The sequence below is a fragment of the Pagrus pagrus genome, assembly GCF_965226575.1.
Source record: "Pagrus pagrus genome assembly, chromosome: 18".
NCBI classification, from domain to species: Eukaryota; Metazoa; Chordata; class Actinopteri; order Spariformes; family Sparidae; genus Pagrus; species Pagrus pagrus.
In genome coordinates this window covers 6,784,155-6,805,487 of record NC_140202.1, presented here as the reverse complement: position 1 = coordinate 6,805,487, position 21,333 = coordinate 6,784,155, and the positions used below count along the sequence as shown (strand labels likewise).

At 40.7% G+C, this 21,333-nt stretch overlaps 1 protein-coding gene and 1 long non-coding RNA gene across 9 annotated transcripts in view; one reads left to right on the top strand and one right to left on the bottom strand.

The window, feature by feature from the left end:
* The window catches only part of nrxn3a (neurexin 3a), a 194,704-nt gene that overhangs the window by 35,767 nt on the left and 137,604 nt on the right, over positions 1 to 21,333 (bottom strand). The gene's annotated exons all lie outside the window — the stretch shown is intronic.
* Positions 17,656 to 18,452, top strand: LOC311273795. Its single transcript, XR_014624706.1, has 2 exons — positions 17,656 to 17,722; positions 17,803 to 18,452. It is a non-coding gene; the product is annotated as an uncharacterized lncRNA (long non-coding RNA).

The following is a 21,333-nucleotide window of genomic DNA, read 5'->3' as shown; positions in this document are numbered from 1 at the left end:
TTATGACCTTCTTGATAGGATTTATTGGAGGACTGTTTTAGACTTCATGGTTTAACCAAGGACCCATTAAAACAGCCTACACTGTAAATTTTGTGCAACCTACTTTGGCAGTGCCGGACCTACTTATACTCATGCCAATGACGCTCATTATCAATTTTAATTGGACAAGCACAAAGAGAGGAAAATGTCTCTGGTAGAAAGAGAAGAGCTGAACTGGTGTCCAGAGGTGTCAGAGAGAGCAGCAGAGAGCTGACTGCAGAATAATCTAAAGTGAAAACCTTTTGATTTTACTGCTTTTACTGAGCTTCTGTCTGCTTACCATCACATTAGACACCATCGTGTCTCAGTGCCTCCAAAAATAGTAAATTACCAGAGCTAAAAAGCTTAATGGCTGCTGATACTCGTGCCAGTAATAGAACAAGGGCTGAAAATTAAATTAGGACAGTTGCTGTTGCTATTTCGAGGAAGCTTTTGTGAGTGTTTCCAACAGGAGAGCAGCAGCCACCAAATCAGACGAAGAGGGCCAGAAGCACTGATGCTCAAAATCTGGCGCTAATGCAATTCAGTCCTGGTGTCTGCCTATTATCCAACCATTAGTGTCAATGTGTAATTCAACATTTCTTTCTTATTAATGATGAAAAACAGAACTGTCTGTCTGTTGAGTCTGCTGAGGTGGGAAGCCTGCAAATCACTTCTTTATAATTCATCCGATTTTAAGGTGGGCAGGATTGCATTTGCCTTCTTTTGTATTATTTATTTTTTTAAATAAATAACTTAGTGGATGCGTAAAGGTCAGACCATCATGTGGTGGACCTGTGATTAAAAGGGGGTTTATTGATTTTTTTTATTTATTTTTTTTTTTTTTACCACAAATAGAATATTATCGGTGAGGTGGACACAGTTTGGTGAGACAGCTTATTTCAGAAGAAAGCAAACGTTCCTGCACCCAAAGAGATTGTTGGCATTAATTCTGATAGTACGTGATGCAGTGCCACAACACATGGAGATAGAAAGGCAAAGAATAATAGCACATCTACGAAGGGTTGAAAGCCAATAACTTTTTCAGTTAAGTATCTTGAAAATAAACCAGCAGAGTGAAAAAGGTGCTCATTTATCAAAATGCTTGTTTTCACTTCCATTAATCCGAGAGAGAGAGAGAACTGCTTCACTGAACACATTTCTATTCAGGCAGAAAGGATTCTGCGCTATAGTAAATAGAAGAACATTTTAATTCATTAATATAATTAATTTCTAGTCATGACCGTAAAAGCGTCTTTGTGCTAATGGATGACCTAAATCATTCATGTGCATTAAAATGCAAACCTTTGTTGTTTATATGGCAAGTATGGAAAATAATTTTATTTCAGAAATCAATATAGGAACTCAGCTTCCCAATTTAATTTTTTTAAATCTCATTTTAGATGTAGCAGAATGTAAGAAATGCAGTGAAATTTAGACTTATTTGTTTTTTGTTGTTTTTTTAATATTCCTGAGACCCAGGAAAAAAAAAAAATTTTATGACTATTTCTTTGACATAAATTAAGTGTTGGGGTGGTAAAAAATACATTGCAAAGAAAAGAAATGTTAAACGTAATTTTATTCAAATTTTACAACATATCCACTATAGTGGACAACGGGATTTCCTTGTTCCCAAGCGTGAAACATTTAAAGGCTGATTATGTACATGGAAAGACTGGAATGGCTGGAATCATCCAGTAAAATACAACACCAAAAACAAAACAAATAGCAAATGTAGATTTATCTTTTTGAAACCATTCCACCTGAACCTTTTGTGATTTCTTCATTAGACGCTTGACATGATCATTTCTGATGACCCTCTTCCTTTTTTGCTCAGGACCTTGTCAGCAGTGAAGTGGCACTCATTTGGAATTCAATTTTTCTTAATTGTTCCCGTAGCAGGAAGGCCCCTTTCAAGAAGAGCCTCCAGAAGCTTGATGGTGATAAAATACCAGTCAAAGTACACCAGTGTTCCTCTGGGAACCGTCTCAGTCAAACGCAGGACTGCATTTGCACCAATTCCCATTTGCTGGTCTTGAACGAAGGTGTTCTTTCCCCGGTAGGTCTCGAAGTCCAACACCAGGTCACTTGGAGTTGCAAGAACAAATACCTTTAATCCTGCTGGATTTGGTTTACCAGGTTTACCAGGAACGTATTGACAAACTGGACACCGGCCTGTGAAGAGAACGATTTGTTCATCGATGCAGACCTTTGCTGGCCTGGGGAGGATGAGGCAACCTTGGACCACTCTCTTGAGGAGTGGTCTTACTTTCCAAAGCAGATCCTTTTTCTTCTCATCTTCTGGCACATCCGGATCATTGACCACTTTCAGCAAAGATCTGATCTTGTAAAAACGATCTTGTGTCATGGAGTCAGTTATAATTGGGACTCTTGTTTTGGCGGCCCAATACATTTTAATTCTTGGGTATCCAAGGCATGCCATGTACACTGAGATTCCTAAAAAGGTCTTGATCTCTTCTGGTGTTGTATTCAAGCTGCAGCCTGAATCCTGTACCATGCTCTGGTTGGTGAAGACAGACAGATCCTGAATTAGTTGCTCATCAATGTACTGCTGGAGGTACTGCAGTGGGCTCCAGTCTCTACGGCTTAGGAGAGCATCATCTGGTGTAATTCTGAATTCTTCCAATACAGGCGTGAACCTTAGGAGAAAGACAAAACACACTCAATAATTAAGCACAATTAACATGTTATAAAAATGTTAAAGGGATACTTCATTTGAGAACACTTGTGCACTTGTTTCATACATCCATCCTTCTATTGAATGTGTTAACATTTTTCCTCAATTGTTTCATTAGGTTCAGAAATAAACTGTGGGGATCTATTTCCTAGAACACATCTCTGTAGGTTATCCTTCCATTGTTGCCCTGATTAAAAACCTCAGAACCCTACGCGTTGGTTTTGGCGCACAGAGGACGACGGCACACTTCATCTGGCTCTGTGTCTTGGTCCACCTCATCTGGGTCCTCCTGATCTGGGCTTTCACTCTCTCCTGTCTCATGCTCTGGACCCTCATTCTCTGATAGGTCTGTGTCTGAATCTCCCTCAATGATCCTATTAAGAATCCTCTCTGCCTCCGTCATAGAGCTGTCTACTGAAAAAATGTGAAACACACATAAGTACAAAGTCCTGATGTCTAGTACAGAGTACATTTATAAATTAGCTGTTTTTCAAATGAAAATAAATAAGCTCAGCTCTTAAAAATCACTCAAATATTCCTGAGATGTTTACTTACTTGAAACAATTGAAATATAACATTAAAAAATGTTTTAATTATGAATATCATGCTTACCTTTCTTTTTTCCACAAAATGTGCTTGCTGGGACGGCAGCCATTTTGAAAAGACAGGCACAGGCAAGTTGGCAAGGCCCCCCCACATGTGATGTCATTTTAAAGCTCCGGTTGTCCTCTTTAAGGAACAACAGGACTTAATAAAGCGACATATATACCATGTATTCAATCGGATTAGCTAGCTACACATATGCACTGACCCAACAGTAGGTTTACCTTCTGCTGGCACGCAGCCACCTGCTGAGCAGCAGGACAGAAACAGAAACAGTGCAAATGCCTCAGGGATTTTATTTTATTTTGTGGCGACCACAGGAAAAGACAGCAATTTTTTGGATTACTTTAATGAAAACGTAAATAAATAATGGATTACTTGAATTACAGAAGTAATGCGTTATGTTACTAGGATAAAAGAGGCTTACTACACTTAGGGACAGATTTACTTAAGGTTTGCGTGTATTAAAATGTGTGCAAACTCCTTGCACACGCAACAAATTGTACAAACGTCTGCATTCAGTTAGTAAGTTTGCAGCAATGAATATACAATATGGGGCGTTTACACGCAATTGTGCGTGTTGTGGGTGGAGAAAATGTAAATATATTAATTTAGCACATGCAAAGTGATTTATCAAAGCTGAAAGCAATTTTGCTCATAGAAACTGTGTCTATATTTAACGCGTCTCAAAGGGAGGTGCAAACAGTTTGTATGCATAATTGCGCACACATGGCTGCCGTTATTGTTGCAAGAAGGAGTCGCCGGAAAAATGGAAGGAGACGCCGAGAACGCATTTTTCACCCTCTTGTGGACATTTTTGGGATGAATGTGGAAACTATCATTAGAACATATCGCCTATCCAGCCTTGCCATTTTGGAGCTGTTGGAGGGACTCAGAGCAGATTGCACCTGCTCCTCAACACTGGTCAGAGGCATCTCATCCACGGTGCCCCCGCCTGTTTTATTTGCAGACCTTTTATTATACGCCAATTTTTCTTTTGTTCTTCTTCTGATGTCTTGTTATATCCTTCTCACTTCATCCACTGTTCGCCTGTTTTTTCCAACAGCATTAACTTTTTCACCGATTTTCTTCCACACGGCGTTCCTTTGTGCGACTGTCAGATTCCTTTGCTGCAGCTCATTGAAATGTTTATTTGCTTCCTCTACCAACACTTCTAATTCCAAAGGGTCCAATTTCACTTTGCGCTTTCGCTCTCTCAAACTCGCCATGTTGAAAACCATGAAACACGCTAAACCCTCATTTAAATAGGCGTGTCTCCAACACGTTTGCACCTGTTGTCAGTAACGCAATCACTCTTAGTAAATCGCCCGCAAACCGCGGTTCACCCCACACGCAAATTTCTAGATTGCCCACGCAGATTAGTACAAGCAATTTGGGATCTTAGTAGATCCGGCCCTAAATAGTAGGTTCAGGGGCATTTTTTTTTTATGGATACAAATAATGTTACACTGTCAATATAGTGTTGGAACAACCAGATACAGAATATATATGTAATGCAGTTTTACAGTATGGAAAAAGTAGCCCACAGGCTAATTTAGAAGCTAATGCGGGCATTTAAAGGGACTTGTGAGGGCTAATGAATTGCTTTATCACTGAACTAGCAATAGTAATTACTTAGTTTATGAACTAGCCACAACAAAAGCTAAGGTTTTGTAATAAAACCAATCTACCATTAAACCTAAAAGCATACACATAAAAATTCTAATCCACTAAAAGTCAGTAAAGTGTTCATAATATCTAGCTATACAACCGCAAAACAGTTATCATGTCAACACTCATGTCACATCACCTTAAAACTATATTTCTATATTGTTTTGGAGTGTACCTGAAAACAATGTGGATCCACCATCCATATAAATAGATGACAAGGGCCTCCTGGACCAACTATTTAGTGAAGTAGGCCCCTTCTATCCCATACCTATGTGACTGATAAACAGCATCTAATACTGCCGTGGATGGGTTTACATTGGAGTCAGTTGAAAGCCCAATGCATCTGAAACAGATGCTAAAAAGGACCTTGTGTGTCAAAAACTGATGCCAAAGGGTTACTGGAAGTGAGACTGTGTTGGCTGTAGAGCCCTTGAGTCCTGAGTCATGGACAAACCATGCCAGTTTGTGATGTTTCCAGTCAGGATGCCTTCTATTGCTCTTCTGTAAAAGTTGACTAGAACTTGGCACCGACAATTAAACCACGTTTTTTCTTGTTGTTTGGTTTGTTTTTATACCAGGATTATGATGTGTTTTGACCGTGATAGTTTCTCTGTGATGCTGATTCCCAGGAGCCTAAAACTGTTCACCTGTTCCACCTCAGCTCCACTGATGTAGACAGGGTTGTTTGTCTTTACCTCATTTTTTCTAAAATCATCAATCAGCACCTGGGCTTTGCTGCCATTGCTTTGCTGTACTTTGTTCTTTGTGCACCAATCTGCAAGACTTTTCATTTCCTTCCGATATGAACGCTCATTGCTGTTTATAATGCAGCCGATGACGGCGGTGTCGTCCTCACAATTGAGTTCTCTTGATGTCTGGGAGTGCAGTCATGGGTGTACAGTGTGAACAGGAGGCAGCTGAGCACACAGCCCTGAGGGGCTCCGGTGTTGAGCACTCACTTAACTTGCAAAGTTTAAAATAACTTGTATTAAAAATAGATCTGAGTTACACCATTACAGCTTTGTTTATTTTAGTAAATTAGTGGGTCGTTTTACGATGGGGTTGGGGAGCTCAGGGAAGACTGTTTTACTGCTCATGAGGTACTTTATCGCAAACTTCAGGTTAAACCCCATCTCTATTCTCAGCTGGTAGTAATAAAGCAGGATATATGAAAAGAATGCAGACTTAAATCAGAAAACTTTTTAAAAACGTGTTTTGTCTAAATAAAAATATGTTGTCTGTACAGTATATTTGCAGTGGTGTGTCACTGCTAAACATGTCACCTTATATGAATGTATATATCTATGAATAATTTAGTTGACAGGGTTTCCAAACCTTTGAAATATATTCATCTGGAGCGTATACAACAAATGATCTCTTCAGTCTCTCCTCATCTAAATTCTGACCCCTGAGGTGGAGGAAATTTTGCTGTGAAACTTTGTTGGCTGTGGCCAGGACTGCCTTTGATACTTCTCCTTTAGCCTGAGGGGATAAAATGGAGAAGCTGAATATCATACTGGCTACATGGAAAAAATTGACCATCCTGTTCTCCATTGTGAAATGGGACTGAAAACCACCATGTGATATTTTCACACTACTGGTGCAGCATAACAAATACAGCTGTTTTCTTGGGTGCTTGCTTTTAGGCAGCATCTGTTGCAGCAAACCTTTTTTTTTTTTTTAAAGAAACTTCATATGGAATTTGGCAATATGAAAATATGTGGAAAATAAAAGAGAAACAACTTGTTTGAAACCATTGCAAGATATTGCATCATTTCATTTTGCTTTGGTCAACTCACTTGGCTTCAGAGCAGTTGAAGTCATTTCATCAGAGCAAGTTCAACACAGTAATACAGTTGTGCATATGCATGTTCGTTCATTGTTGAGTTTGTTAATAAACAGAGATAATGCTTGATAAATGCTGACAACGTTGTAATGATGTTTACCAGGTGCCAACAACTGTCAGCCGCTCTTCATCAAGTGGGGCTAGAATACCACGGTTTCAATTGGAATGTAACTAGATCCATGTGTGCAATAACCAACATGACGTGTAGTGCACAATCCTGTGTTGTATATCTTTGTTGGTTTATTCATAGTAGTTAAGGGGTAGCAGCAGTTTGTCATAGAAAAATTGAGTTTGCACTCAAATGCATAATACACACACACAGAACAAAAATATTTGCCAGGTATTGTGCGAGGAGGGCAAGGCAGAGCAGGGGGACACCCAGACCTTATCTGGAGGAATAAACATCTGGAGTCACCTCAGATTCTGCTCTAATCCAGAGCCATTAACCCATGGAAGCAGAGCTCAGAGATTACTTTTTTAACATTAGTTAAAAAGTAGATTTATATTCACTGCCATTTATTGACCTGATTGAAACAGCGATCGGTGGAGGTGATCGCCATTGTCGGGTGTTAATGTACTCTAGGGTTTAGCCCCGTGACACCAGTGTCAGTTTCAAAACAGCAATGGCGGGAGAACAAGAAACACTGTGGTCTGATGCACTGTGAATTTTTGGATCTCTTCAATCGCGAATGCAGTTGCTATGGTTTTTAGGTTATCAAATGGCAATGCTTGTAATGGAAGACAAGAGCGAACAACCTTTTTCTACAAGACAGCTACAGAGACCGAGGAGACGCAGAGTCGGGGCATTTCGAGGCTGAACGGCGATCGGAGCTTCAACGCCGTCGTAGACTGAGATGTTAAGCGATTCTCAATTAATTGCCATTGATGTCTGAAAGAACGGTGTGGAAGCTAGATAGACCACAAGAGCCAGTGTTTTGGTCGAAAGCCCTCAACCATTTCGATGATGTTGAGTGGCGGAAGCATTTCCGTATGTTGCAGCGTACATTTGAATTTGTGATGGGACTTGTTGAGCCACATCTGAGGCGCAAAACAACAAACTGGCGACAGCCACTGGAGCTTCGAGTCAGACTTGCCCCGTCAGAATACAGATCGATCAGCTGTATTTTTGGCATCGGAATTGCCACTGTGTGCATTATAGTGCATAGCGCGGTGCTTGCTGTCTTACGGTTAATTGACAGTAATCTGGCTTTTTGGGGCGAGTACACACAGATGATCCCACACTCATTACGAGCATTGCAAGGCAAAAACCACCATTGCTGATGACAATCTGTCTGACATGAGATGATCGGAAGACATGTTGGGACAAACTGACAAACAAAAGCAAAGTATATGTAGCCCAAGGCATGGTTTTGTGTTTTTGTTGTTGTTGTATTTAGTTTTTGTTTTTGTTTTTTTTTTGTCATAAATTCATTCCAACCAACTAAATTAGTTGAAACAATTTGTTTACTTGTGATATTAGACCACATGTATGTGACAACATTGCAGTACAGGTGTCGTCTGTTATGCCTTTCTGTTTCTCTTGTCAATGAGACTATGAAAGTTTTAAAAATGTAAATTTCTCATTGATATCCTAATAAATAAATATTCTCTGTTAACTGACTTTCAAAGTAAGACACAGTAGACATGCTGTACATGTGATGCTACTATCTGAAACAGCTTCAAAACAACAATTTACCCAAGACAGATCCATAAAAACACATCTTTCCAGAATAATGTTGATGAAGGTTCTCAGTCATCCAGGTCATTGTAATCTGAGTGCTGTATCGTATGCAACTGGACGTGTTTCAATTTCTTTTGAAGATGTTTTCCAGAATAATCTGTACATCTGAACTGCTTCCTTTACTAAGTTTGGGAGTGATTATATCAATGAAAAAAGTAATTGAAATGTATTAGGTAATTGTGAATGATTAAAAGCTCAGGCTGTCTGTCTGCCTGAGCCTCATCAGTTTTGACTGAACCTAATTTGGTCCCTGTGTGGTGCCACTGTCATGCTGTGCCCGAAATGAGGTGAAATGCTTGACCTGAATGAAGACTGAAAGACAAGAATAAATGTGTATAATTTACCTCAGCACATTATCATAGAGGCATTTTGGTCTGTTTCTGTTCTGTATAGCGCAATGGCACGTAAAGGACAAATCATTTAGCCAATAGTATGGTATCATTGGTATCATGTGGTATCTGTGTTTCATCGACGATCAACAGTCTTTGGTAGTTGCCAGTTTGTGGGGGGAAAAAAATAAAAAATGACTTCTACAGTACGTGCCAGCCCTAACGATAGCTAGCTAGCGTTATCAACGTTAGGTACTGTAGTGCAACAAACAAGCAACCACTTAGGGGGGCCAGATGATTCAAACAACAGCGGTGTTGTGACGTGAATGCACTGGAGGGGGGAGATGGGATGCCATCTTTAGGGGCTGAATGTTATCACTTAAGAGAGAGAGCAAGATCTTGCACATGAACACATTAAACCAATATCAGGAGGAAATGTTTTTTCTATTGCCCAGAGAATGTTACAATTTTCTTCTGATACAATGTTAAAGAGTAACTGAACACCAGACTGAAAATTATGGTTTTGCTGCCTTCTCTGATTGAGAATTCAAAATATTCATTCAAAATTCTTGAACAGAAATTAATAGTGTATTTATAGTTTCTCATTTGAGGCCCTTAAGGTCTACACATCTTCAGCTTCAAATGGTTGTTTTATTGACTATATTACAATTCACTTAACTGTATCTTCCTTTCCCCTCTCCTCTATGTAATGTTACATACATGAAGTTAAGTACATTTCTCCTCCAGCTAGTCAACATTATACCGGATAAACACCGTACAATCTGACACTCTTTACTACATGCATGCAACTGACATGATATTAGAAAGTCTCACCTAGCTTCTCAGATACTGTTATTGCCTTCTCACAATGTGGTGAACAAAACACAATACAGTACAGAAAGGAAAATAGTCAAGACCTCTCTATTGAAATAACTTTTTTCCTTAGACATATAACAAGACATTAAACACTGTTTGTATAAATTGGTTTAAATTTGCCAGTAAACTGTAGCCTCACAGAACCACAACTTCACAAATAATAGCATATCATTATTGACTGCTCCTTTCTCTCTCTCCATGACTGTAACACTCAGTCACTCATCATCACAGGAGTGTCGCCTCAGCTGATCAGTTTATCTGAAGCTGGAATAAATTGAACAAATTTATTCCTAATCAAAGGTGAACTCATCTGTAACCCTGTCGTGAGATAAATCTGTAGCCTCTGATTTGAGAGGTGCTGCATCAGCGCAGTGCCATGTTTACCTTCATTAAATCATGTGCAAATGACACTGTGCTGCTACATAGTAACCCTGTACACCTCTACACACATCAGACCAGTCGGTTTCAACTCTGCTGGATATTAAGGGAGAAGCCTGATAACAGCACAATTATCTTCCTTATGTGATAAGTCTGACAGTTGCTCTACCTGGACAGTTTATACACAAAGGGCCGGAGCTACTAAAGGTTTGCGTGTATTAAAACGTGTGCAAACTGCTTGCACATGCAAAAAAATGTACAAACTGATTTACTAACGGTGCGCAAAAAGGGTTGCGTCTGTCAAAGGTGCAAAATAGCGGTCTGCATTCAGTTAGTACGTTTGCAGCAATGAATATGCAACATGGGGCGTTTACACACAATTGTGCGTGTTGTGGGTGGAGAAAATGTGAATATATATTAATTTAGCACACGCAAAGTGATTTATCAAACCTGAAAGCAATTTTGCCCATAGAAACTGCTTCTATATTTAACACATCTCAAAGGGAGGTGCAAACGGTTTGTATGCGTAATTGCGCACACATGGCTGCGGTTATTGTTGCAAGAAGAAGACGCCGAAACAATGGAAGGAGACGCCGAGAACGCATTTTTCACCCTCGTGTGAACATTTTTGGAACATATCGCCTATCCAGCCTTGCCATTTTGGAGCTGTTGGAGGAACTCAGAGTGGATTTGGAGCCAGCTACGAGAAGGAGTCACGCAGTACCTGCAATAACAAAACTCCTTGCAAGTTTACTATTTTTATTATTATTATTATTATATTTATATTATTATACGTCAATTTTTCTTTTGTTCTTCTTCTGATGTCTTGGTATCTCCTTTTCACTTCATCCACTGTTCGCCTGTTTTTTCCAACAGCATTAACTTTTTCACCCATTTTCAAAAATTTATTTGCTTCCTCTACCAACACTTCTAATTCCAAAGGGTCCAATTTCACTTTGCGCTTTCGCTCTCTCGAACTCGCCATGCTGAAAACCATGAAACACGCTAAACCCTCATTTAAATAGGCGTGTCTCCAACACATTTGCGCCTGTTGTCATTAACGCAATCACTCTTAGTAAATCGCCCGCAAACCGCGGTTCAACCCCACACGCAAATTTCTAGATTGTCCACGCAGATTAGTACAAGCAATTTGGGATCTTAGTAGATCCAGCCCAAAGTGTTCAGGAGGTGCATGTTTCTCTGTCAAAATCCTAAAAATCATAAAGATAGCTTTTTATTTTAGACAAACACATTTCCTTGTTCAGAAGGTTATTCCCATTATTCTAATAGTTAAGAATATCAGTAAGGCATAGGGCTTATAGTTTAGGAGAGAACCGTGATTATGTGACACCTGTACCATGACCGGAATTCTACACAGCAAGCTAAATATGTTCATAAGCATTACAATGCTGAGGCTTCTCTGTGGCATCATAGCATAATGGTTATTGGGGAGCAACATGTTCTCACTCTCAAATTGTCAATTATGGAATCTTTTTTCAGAGACCTTCATACTATGATGCCCTTCCCAGCCCCTAGTATCAGTTTTGCACATGGAGGGTCAAGTTAGCAGTAATTTGTAATACCAAGGTCCTTACATGCAAGTCTTGCCACATGGCAGCCATCTTGGCAACCAACAACCCCGGGCAGTTATTTCAGGCAACAAGACCAGGCCCCCATCTAAATGAATGGGGAGAGGGCCACAATTTAACTTTAATGGTCACCTGGACATAAAAACTGCATGTATAGCAGAACCAGTCAAATCTAATTAAAAAAATTTTTTAAAAATGTTTAAATAGTTCAGTGACTTTGCCCAAAAATAAGGTTCTTGCGCACAATTTCACGACACCAACATCACAACAAATGCAAGTTTAATGTCTAATCTTTGAATAACCTCACCATTCTTGGTTATCCTGTGCAGTAGCATGATATCCTCCTCTTCCATGCCTATTAGAAGTCCATCTGCAGCTGCACCAGATCGGTTGAAACTGTCACTGAAACTGAATCTTGCTCGTGTTGGTGCAACAATGCGATTGGCTGATATACTTCCCAGTTCAGCTGCTATAAAGTATATGATATGCTTTTGGGGAGAAGGGGCGGTTTAAGTGTCATACAACTGCAATCTCTGGTGTTACAGACTTATGTTAACATGACTTGAAAACAAATCATTCTTTACGGGAATGCGGGATGCAAACCCTGTTCTATGGAAGGCAAAGTCCTCCGTATTAGCCAACAAACCACACAAACCAACCCGAATTTGGACTTCCCTCGCTTTTTATACTACTGCACTAGAGGGACCCTTCAAGGAGTGACACTAGAGGGGTGACACTACAGCTTCAAACACAATGTGCTGAGAGGAGCATAGTTATGTGGGGTACTTAATTTACATATTACATATTTAAATATTACAATGTTTCATTTATCTTTCATATAATACATAAATCAAATAATTAATTACTGTTTGAAATAGTGTGCCCTGTGATAAACTGGCAACTTTTCCAGGGTGTTCCCCTGCTTGTACCCTAGCCTGTACTTTTTGCATATCTGAGTGTAAGAAAGGCTCAGCTGTATTGAGCAAAGGTGGTTGATTTGATATTCCACAACTGTTAAAAGATTTGTTGTTTTTAACTTGAAGACTTTTCCCTCCCCTCTGTACACATGCATGTATTGCAAGTTATAATCATGTTGTCTAAAAATGCATCCACAACAGCAATGCCATGTGTGGCTTTCCTCCATATTGTGCGGCTCTGCACAGGTGCAGCAGTTAGACACCATGAGGGCAACATCAACGTTGTTATTCTTTTTCACTGTCTTTATTGGCCGCTCACAAATTAAGAGTGGCTCCGGAGGATGAGTGACCCGACAGGAGCAGCAGAAGACCAGGAGAGAGGCCGAAAATGTTTTGAGTCAAGCATAGTGAACGCAACCAACAAAGCCAACCAATCAGAGGCAGAGTAAGTTAGGTCTTTCGATATGTATTTTTATCCAAAATAAAAGTCTACATATCAGGAATCTCTGCCACAAAACTATTAGCCTATAAATTAGTAATCAAATAGATTTCTGTACTTTTAGCACCTGTCAAAATGAAACCAGAATACATAAAAAATACATCTAGGGCTATATCTTACCCTCGGCGCAAAGCAGCGCAAGTGTTGTTGCTAGTTTCAGACTGACGCAGTTGTCATTTTCACGCCCAGTGCCCACGTTGTGTAAATATGTACTTGGGCGTGTTGGTCTTAACATGAGGTGTGGTCAGGTGCACTGATGGTGGATTGCTATCTTGAGGCAGCAGAAAGCGATAGTGGCATAGACCAACAAAAAGCTGGTCTAAAGTCAAAAGGACGTATTTCTCCCTTCTCATTCCACCCGTTATTGATCAGAATGATACTCCTATGACCCATACCGCCTGATCCACGGACTGAGATCTGCGCACACACGGAGTTATGGGCAGCAGCGCTCCTCCTCCTCAGTTACATATCAGTTTATTTTTTCATATGCAGTCAAACAGACTTATTGATGGGACAAATGGTTGTGAAATGGCGGGGGAGAGGGTCCAGCAGCCGAGGACCACATCCCTTTCCCTCAGCGATGATGAGTGCTACTGTTTAATATGTGCCAGGCCAAGCTGTCTGTCTGTCTTGTGTTCTGGGAACTTCTGATGGACGTTTTATAAACTCAAGCATGACATTAATTAATCTAATGGATTGATGGACTAATTCACTAATCAATGATTGAAATAATTACTTCTAGCCTCAGTATTTTGAAAATAAAAATAATCTTTTTTTCTAAAGATACAGCTACATACAAGACACATACAGCATTACTGATACACTTACACACTATAATGACATTTAGCATTTACTTACCTGAATCTTACCAGAATATACAGCATACTTTTGATACTGTTTCAATAATTGAAAATGCTGTAACTGCTCTCCAGTACACTTAGTTTTATGAAGACTTAAGACTAATCTCAAAAAATAAATCAACCACGGTGAGGCTCCACATTGACAACTAATTGCTGAAGCATAATTAGAGCTTTTATCAACATTTAAGTGTCAGAAGGTCAAACCTTAATCACTGTCTTTGTGTCCAGTCCTGAAATCTGAACAGTGCAGAACATTTTGTTAAATACCACAGTGACCCGATAAGGGACTGGCGACTAGAAAAACCTTTTGTGCCTTGTAAATGTATCAGAGATTACACCAAATTGAGGCATCATGAGAGGAGGTGGTAAATTGAAGCCAAGTGCACTCTACATCAGCCAGGCCTGCCATGTCACTCATAGTGAGGACAATAGAAGAGAAATCACCTCATTCCTCTCCCACGTTGATCCCAGACTCATTTCAGCAAGATGAATAAAACTCAGTCAGGAACAACTTCAAGGCTACTTTTCATCTCATCAGTTGGTCCAGAAGTCTCTTTTAATGGTACAACAAATCAGACTGTTCTCCCTCTTGTCAACTTATCTGCTGCTGTAACTTTGTTGTAACTTTCTGGTTATGGTGCCCTCATCTTACCCACAAGGCCTCTCTGTGCTGAGAATCGTTCGATTTCATCACCACAGAGTCTCTGGCAAACAAAGTCTGCAAAGAGGCACAGGATTATCCAAACAAGTGCTGTGGAAATTGATTGGGCCACCGAACCATGGAGGCCTGATTCTGCCTCACTGTGAGCTTGGGGAATAGACCATAGTGATTCAAGATAAAACCTAAAAGCAAAGGGCAAACTGCATTAAGACTGTGTAGACTGTGTGAAAGACAAGTGAAAATGGAATGAAGTACTCTGCTTTGTACTCAGTGGTTGTATTATGCATCCTCTTATTGCTCCCTCACCCAAAGCACTTTTCAGTGCTAGTAGTAACACGAAAAGAGTGATGATGGAGCAGGACATATAGTTTAAAACCGATTCATCAGAACATCCTGTTCAGTTTGGTGTTTGAAATATGAATGTGGTGCATGACCTCAAAGCAACACTATGTAACTATTACCTTGAAATGACAGCTTCAAAATCATTTTGCTGTTATAGTGCCACTCTGCCCCCTTATCACTTATATCTGTGCTATGTAACTTCAGTAAGTGGGTAGGATCACAGTGCATAAGGCTAAAACTGGATCATATTTTATCGGAAAATGTTTGCTGGTCTCCCTCTGATGTCCTCCGGGTGCTCTGTTTCAACTCTCTGTGTTTCCTAAAAGCAACCAGTAACTGCTGTGTAGGCCTAGTGTAGCTACAGATTAGCTCTGCTAGCCTAGCAGACTCTGCTTGGCCCACGGCCGAAGATTGTATGTGTTTACACCATTATCATAGCTGCTTTGAACCACCTGGATGAGGAAGTTTTGAGTTCAGGGGCTGAAAAGGGCACCAGGGCGAGTGGGCGACAGAACCGCATTCAGCAGCCTCTATGGACATGACGACGGAGGTAAAGAGACTTCAAAGGACTTTGGCAGAGGAACCAAGGAGTGAATGAAGAGACAGTGACCAAGTGAGAGGCAAGAAACAAGAGTAAATCTCAGACTGGACTTAAGTCCTTGTCAACTAAAATTAAAGGCTGCAGACAGATGCCGAGCTGGACTCGTTGCTGTTGAATAGTAGGTAATATGAGCTGCTTGCTAAGTTAAATGTCTAGTGTTGTTGCACTTGCTTAATGTCTGACTTTGCTAGCAAAATTGGACTACATGTTAGTTGAAGTTTTGAAGTGAGTGTATTTTAAGTTGGCTTAAAAGCAGCTCCATAGCTCTCACAAAAGAAAGAAAAGCAGCAAAACTTAACATCTGAGAAACTGGACCTTAAGAATGTTGGGATTTTTTTTTTTTTTAACTAGAAAAACACTCACTGTCACTTATCCAAATTTGTCAATTCATTTTCTGCAAATTGACTGATTGATTCATTGTGTCAGTGCCAATTGAGCCACTTACACTTACCATATGAGGGAAAGGCAACTCAGAAATTTGATTTTCAAAATTTGCAGAACAATAATTTTAGCCATAAAGTTAAGAAAACAATTGAGGAAAGCTTTGTGATTCAGAACTGCATTAATCTAACGAAATGTCCAGCTTTCAAACTAACTTAAGGCCCAATGCTTCTGGGAACTACTATTGTTATGCCCCTAGAAAATATGTGCCTTTCTAGAACAACATAGTTCTGTAACAGTAGCAGTTACAGTTGTGTGAGCAGCTACAGTTGTGTCAGTTCTTCAGTTAGCAGGCTACTTTTCCTCCCTCTTTGCTAAGGCAACATCTGTGAGTATTATTCATCCAGCAACATAAAGTTATGAAGCAATTTGAGTTTATGTAAATATTGAGACTACTGAGATGCCAATTGTGTTGCAAAGCTAAGCTAGCTCTATATTTTGCTGCCGCTAGGATAGCTAAGCCATGCTATGTACCAAATACTGCTGTGATGTTTGATTTGATTTCTATTGTGGCTACATTTTCATCTTTTTTTTCTTTAAGCATAATGTGTAAGTGTGTTGTTTGAATTTTTTAGTATTTCAAGTAGTTAGCTGAACATCCGGGTTTTTAAGAAATGGGGTGCTGCCAGTGAAACGGGTGCACACTGTGAGACAGCAAATGTAATTGTTATAATGACTCATTTAAAAAATATGCAGCTGTTGTTCTGCTTTTATTTTAATTTGCATTTGAAAAAGGCACCTAGCTCTGCTATCTTTAAACAGAACACGGGTATATGGAGCTGACTACCAATTCCAGTAGTTTAGTGTACAAAAACGTATTAATGATATCTTTTGTACCAGATTTAACTACTAGCTAATTTCCATCTGCAGTCCCTGGGAATTCACTTTTCTGTTTGCATTGCCTTCATGTTTGTCTCGCTGCCGTCAAACAGTGATTTATTTTTAGAGCTTATGGAGAGAGACCAAGCTGAGAAGAAAGACTATTAAGACCATAAGAGTGGTGAGAAAGAAATGAGAGACTGAAAATCTGTTCTTTTAAAGAAAAAGATCCTAAACTAAGAAAGAATGGCTCTTTTAACCCTCCAGGAAAAAAACAGTACAAAGTGGCAGTGAGAGTTGGGCTCTTTCAATGTCAAAAACACATCTTAAAATGATATTCCTTCTTTTCAATGAAGAAAGTTGCTGTGTCTGGAATGTCCTTGTCTGTGTCTCTTCACACGTGAGAAATAATCAGAGGACATCCTTGGCCATAAAAACGAGTTAATTCAGAGGCAGTCTAAATCTCCGAGGTGGCTGTTGATACTAACACAACAGTTCCATTAAAGCAAAAATTAAGCACCACAGAGACGGTGCCTCAGCAGAAATATACAGCGAGGCCTGTCACATTAACATAAAACATGGTCCTCAGAAATTATTAGCCTCCCTAATCTCAGGAACACTCAGATGCAGCATTGCACTGTTCAAATGACCTGTCCAGCATGATGCATGACTGTTTTTCGCCCACCTACGGAAGAATGCCAGCCTCTCCTACTACCCCAACCCCCACCTTATTTCTGGCTCTTTTGCTTTTTTACCTCTTGCTCCAGGTTTATGCAAGGCGGAGCGGTGAGGTGCAAAGCTTACATAAACAACAGCCAAGGCAGACGGGCAAGGTGAAGGTCAACAAACACATTATCCTCCACTTATCAACTGTGTGTTAGCACAGCTCATTCTGCTCTTGCATTACACACAGACAACCCCGGTCACATCAGCCTATCCTTCTCCAGCCTCACCTATCTGTACCACCCAGGGAGGGAGTATGAAGCTGAGAACGATATAATGACATTAAGCCTTATCTCCTGCCTCTTTTCAAACTCCTGCCACCCAGAGACCTATCACAAACAGCAGGAGTGGATGAAGAGAGCCAGGCCAGGATTAAAGTTGAGGCTGCTGTGCATAAAGACACAGCTTTATGGCATGCACTTGGTGCTAATGGTCAGAGGAGGAGTGTGGAGGTTGAGGGATCGATAGGAATGATCTAGCACACAGCAGGACAGATATAAAGTTCAGTGAAGGAGAAAATAGACTCTCTGTCACCCCGCCGATTGCTCTGATTGCCTGCCAGCCTGCTCACTTGTGACCAGATGGCCCGTCCCCAACAATGCCCAGTAAATACCTGTAGGACCCCCTGTAAGACCCCCCCTGTAGTCCTGGCATGACAATACACAGCCTGTCTCTCTCACACACTGACCAGCTTATTCAAAATGTTCATTCAAGGATTGAATTACAGGAAATGTTTATTTTTGATGATATTCACTTGTAGAGATGTACCGAGCCAATAAGGATCTGTATTGGACTGTTTGGACTGGTATCAGCTAAAATAAACCAGTTGCCATTCATTTCTTTACTGTGCTGTGTTTTGTTCACCTCAGGCTGCTAGAGTGCCAGCATTCCACTGCATATTCAACTAACAATCAGCGTGTGAATGTGAAAACATTTTCAGCACTGTGGTGCAACTGACTCTCGAGTTCTGAAGTCCAGATAGGCAAAATATACGGATTAATACTGACACTAACAACCATGTAGGTTGACTGTGAAAGCAACTTATTATGGCCCGTATTTACATTCCTTGTCGGGCAATTACCTCTAGTGGCCGTAGTAATTATTACAGTAGCAAAGGAGGAAGTCAGGCGAAGTAGGATTAAGAGCGACAAAGTCCACACAGGGAGGAGGTCGGTGATGGATGATCGGATTAAACAAACGCAGGAGACTGCTGTTCGTGTCCAGTGTGAAACCAAAAGTCAACAGTGACTAGTTAGTAAGTAACAATCTTCACGACTCGCATTTGAGTAAAGCTGGCACAAAAGTCCTTAATGTCCTCAAAGATGTATATATGTATGTATTGTATGCCTTGTCTCATAACAGACAGTCTGTCTTCTAGTGTGTCTTTACAATTGCAAATTTACAATCATCTGTTATAAATAAAGGCAACTAATAACTGACAGCAGAGCAAGAATACGCAAAACTTGACCAAACTGCTGAACCTCCGACAGCCGGTCTAAATGAGACTGCTGTCTTACAATTTCCACATGTGGCATTTTTGTATATGTTTACTTTATAGCTTACTGAACTCAGCTTTAGAAACGCCAATAACAAGAAAACGGTTACATCACTCTGTTACAGTTTGTGTCGTCATTTGTTACACTAAAGATGTTTCAGTAAACAGCCAATGTTAGATGTTACCTACCAGTCTATAGAAATGTTCAGCTTCAAACCATGTCTTTTTACTTGTGAATAGCTGTGTCCAGTGTTGGAAAGCCCCAGCAAAATGTACTCTTGTTAGCCTTTTTGTACGTCGCTTCTTTTCTCTTTTCAGGTTTCTTTTCAGGAGCTGTTGTTTGAAATGTTGTTAAAAGTCATTTATCAGGAGCTTCGGCATTTTTGTTTACTACATAACTAACTGAAGCTGTACTTCTCTGCGGTAGCCATTCCCTCTGGCTGGCTCAACTTCTTCATCATCTCCTGAGGCAGACTAGAGGCTGGTGTGACTCACTATCACCTCTCAGGCCAGGTGATGATACTGCTCTACCTGCTAAATAATGTCTACGCCCACCTGGACAAGCCAGCGAGCACTGTGAGAGTCATGTTTTTTGACTTCTCCAGTGCATTCAACACCATCTGTCCGGTGAGAAGCTGACAGCGATGCAGGTGGATTCCCTCCTTGTGACCTGGATTGTTGACTATCTCACTGGCAGACCACAGTATGTGTGCTTACAACACTGTGTATCAGATAGAGTGGTCAGCAACACCGGGGCCCCACAGGGGACTGTCCTCTCTCCCTTCCTCTTCACCTTCTACACCACGGACTTCAACTACTGCACAGAGACCTGTCATCTCCAGAAGTTCTCGGATGACTCAGCAATAGTTGGATGTATCGTGAGGGTGCTGAGGATGAGTACAGGACTACTGTAGACAACTTTGTCACATGGTGTGAGCGGAACTATCTACAGCTGAGAGCTGTCGTCTAGCGGGTCGTCTAGTGATCGGAAGGTCACCGGTTTGAATCCCGCCCCCCCCCCCAGCCACATGCTGAACCCCAAAATTGCTCCTGATGAGTTGGCACCTTGCATGGCAGCCTCTGGCATCAGTGTATGAATGTGTGTGTGTGTGAATGGGTGAATGTGGTGCTATAGAAATGCAAATCCATTTACTAATGCCCTCTACCGGAAGGGACAGTGTCGTCTCTATTTAGACGGCTGAGGTCCTTCAGCGTTTGCCGGACTATGCTCACGATGTTTAATGAGTCTGTGGTGGCCAGTGCTATCCTTTATGCCAGGGCTAGTCATTACAAATTCAGTTGGGCCAAATTTTAAAATCAAGAAATGTAGCCGAGCCAGACATGCTAGGCCCTGAAAGCAGCTGTAAATAATCATTTTGGTCACATCTTACCCAGGCATATCTCAAAGTACATAAAAACAAAATGTGCACAGTTGTAGAAATAACATTTGTTTCTGGCCAGTTTGAACTTGGCACATTACAAGATGCATAACTGAATAAAAAAAGACCTGTCAAACATATGAATGAAACTAAATCACACATCTACTACTGCAGTTTGTTTTAAATCACCACATGTGTGATTAGGAAACTCTTTTTAGTTACCCATCCCACAAAAGTGACATTTTTGGTTCATAAGATGGTAAGATGGTGAAGAGTGCTGTCAGCCAGGGAACAGCGAGTGCTGCTTTTTATTGAGTTCATGTGTGAAAAGCTTGATTCACATGTGTATGTTGATCCAAACATACTGAGCATGTGGATGGCTACTTTTTGAATGTTGGGGAACTGGTGCATGTTGACATCACTCCAAAACTTCACAGGTCCCTTTGTACAAACTCTTGTGCCATAGTTAGGGATGAATGTAAGTCCACAAGTTCCAGTATGAATTTCCCCTCGTCTATGGAGGGGACCACCTCCTTTGCCCCTTTGGATATGTCCACTGCTGTTGCAACAGTGAAAGGGTCCCTGGCAAATCCCATTACTTCTGTGGCCAGAGCAAATCCATCCTATCGACTGGCAAAATTCTCTTTCAACCTCGCAATGAAATCTGTCATCACATCCGTGATATGTGGCAGGGATGAGATGCTTTGGCATAGCGTCGGAAAATGCAGCATTCTGCCGGTGCTCAAGTCTGTCGCGAAAAGGTCCAGTTTGGTTTCAGGTGTTTGAATATGTCACACAGACAGCAGACATCGGCCATGAAGTTGTCGTCCAGTATGTGTTTCAAGTG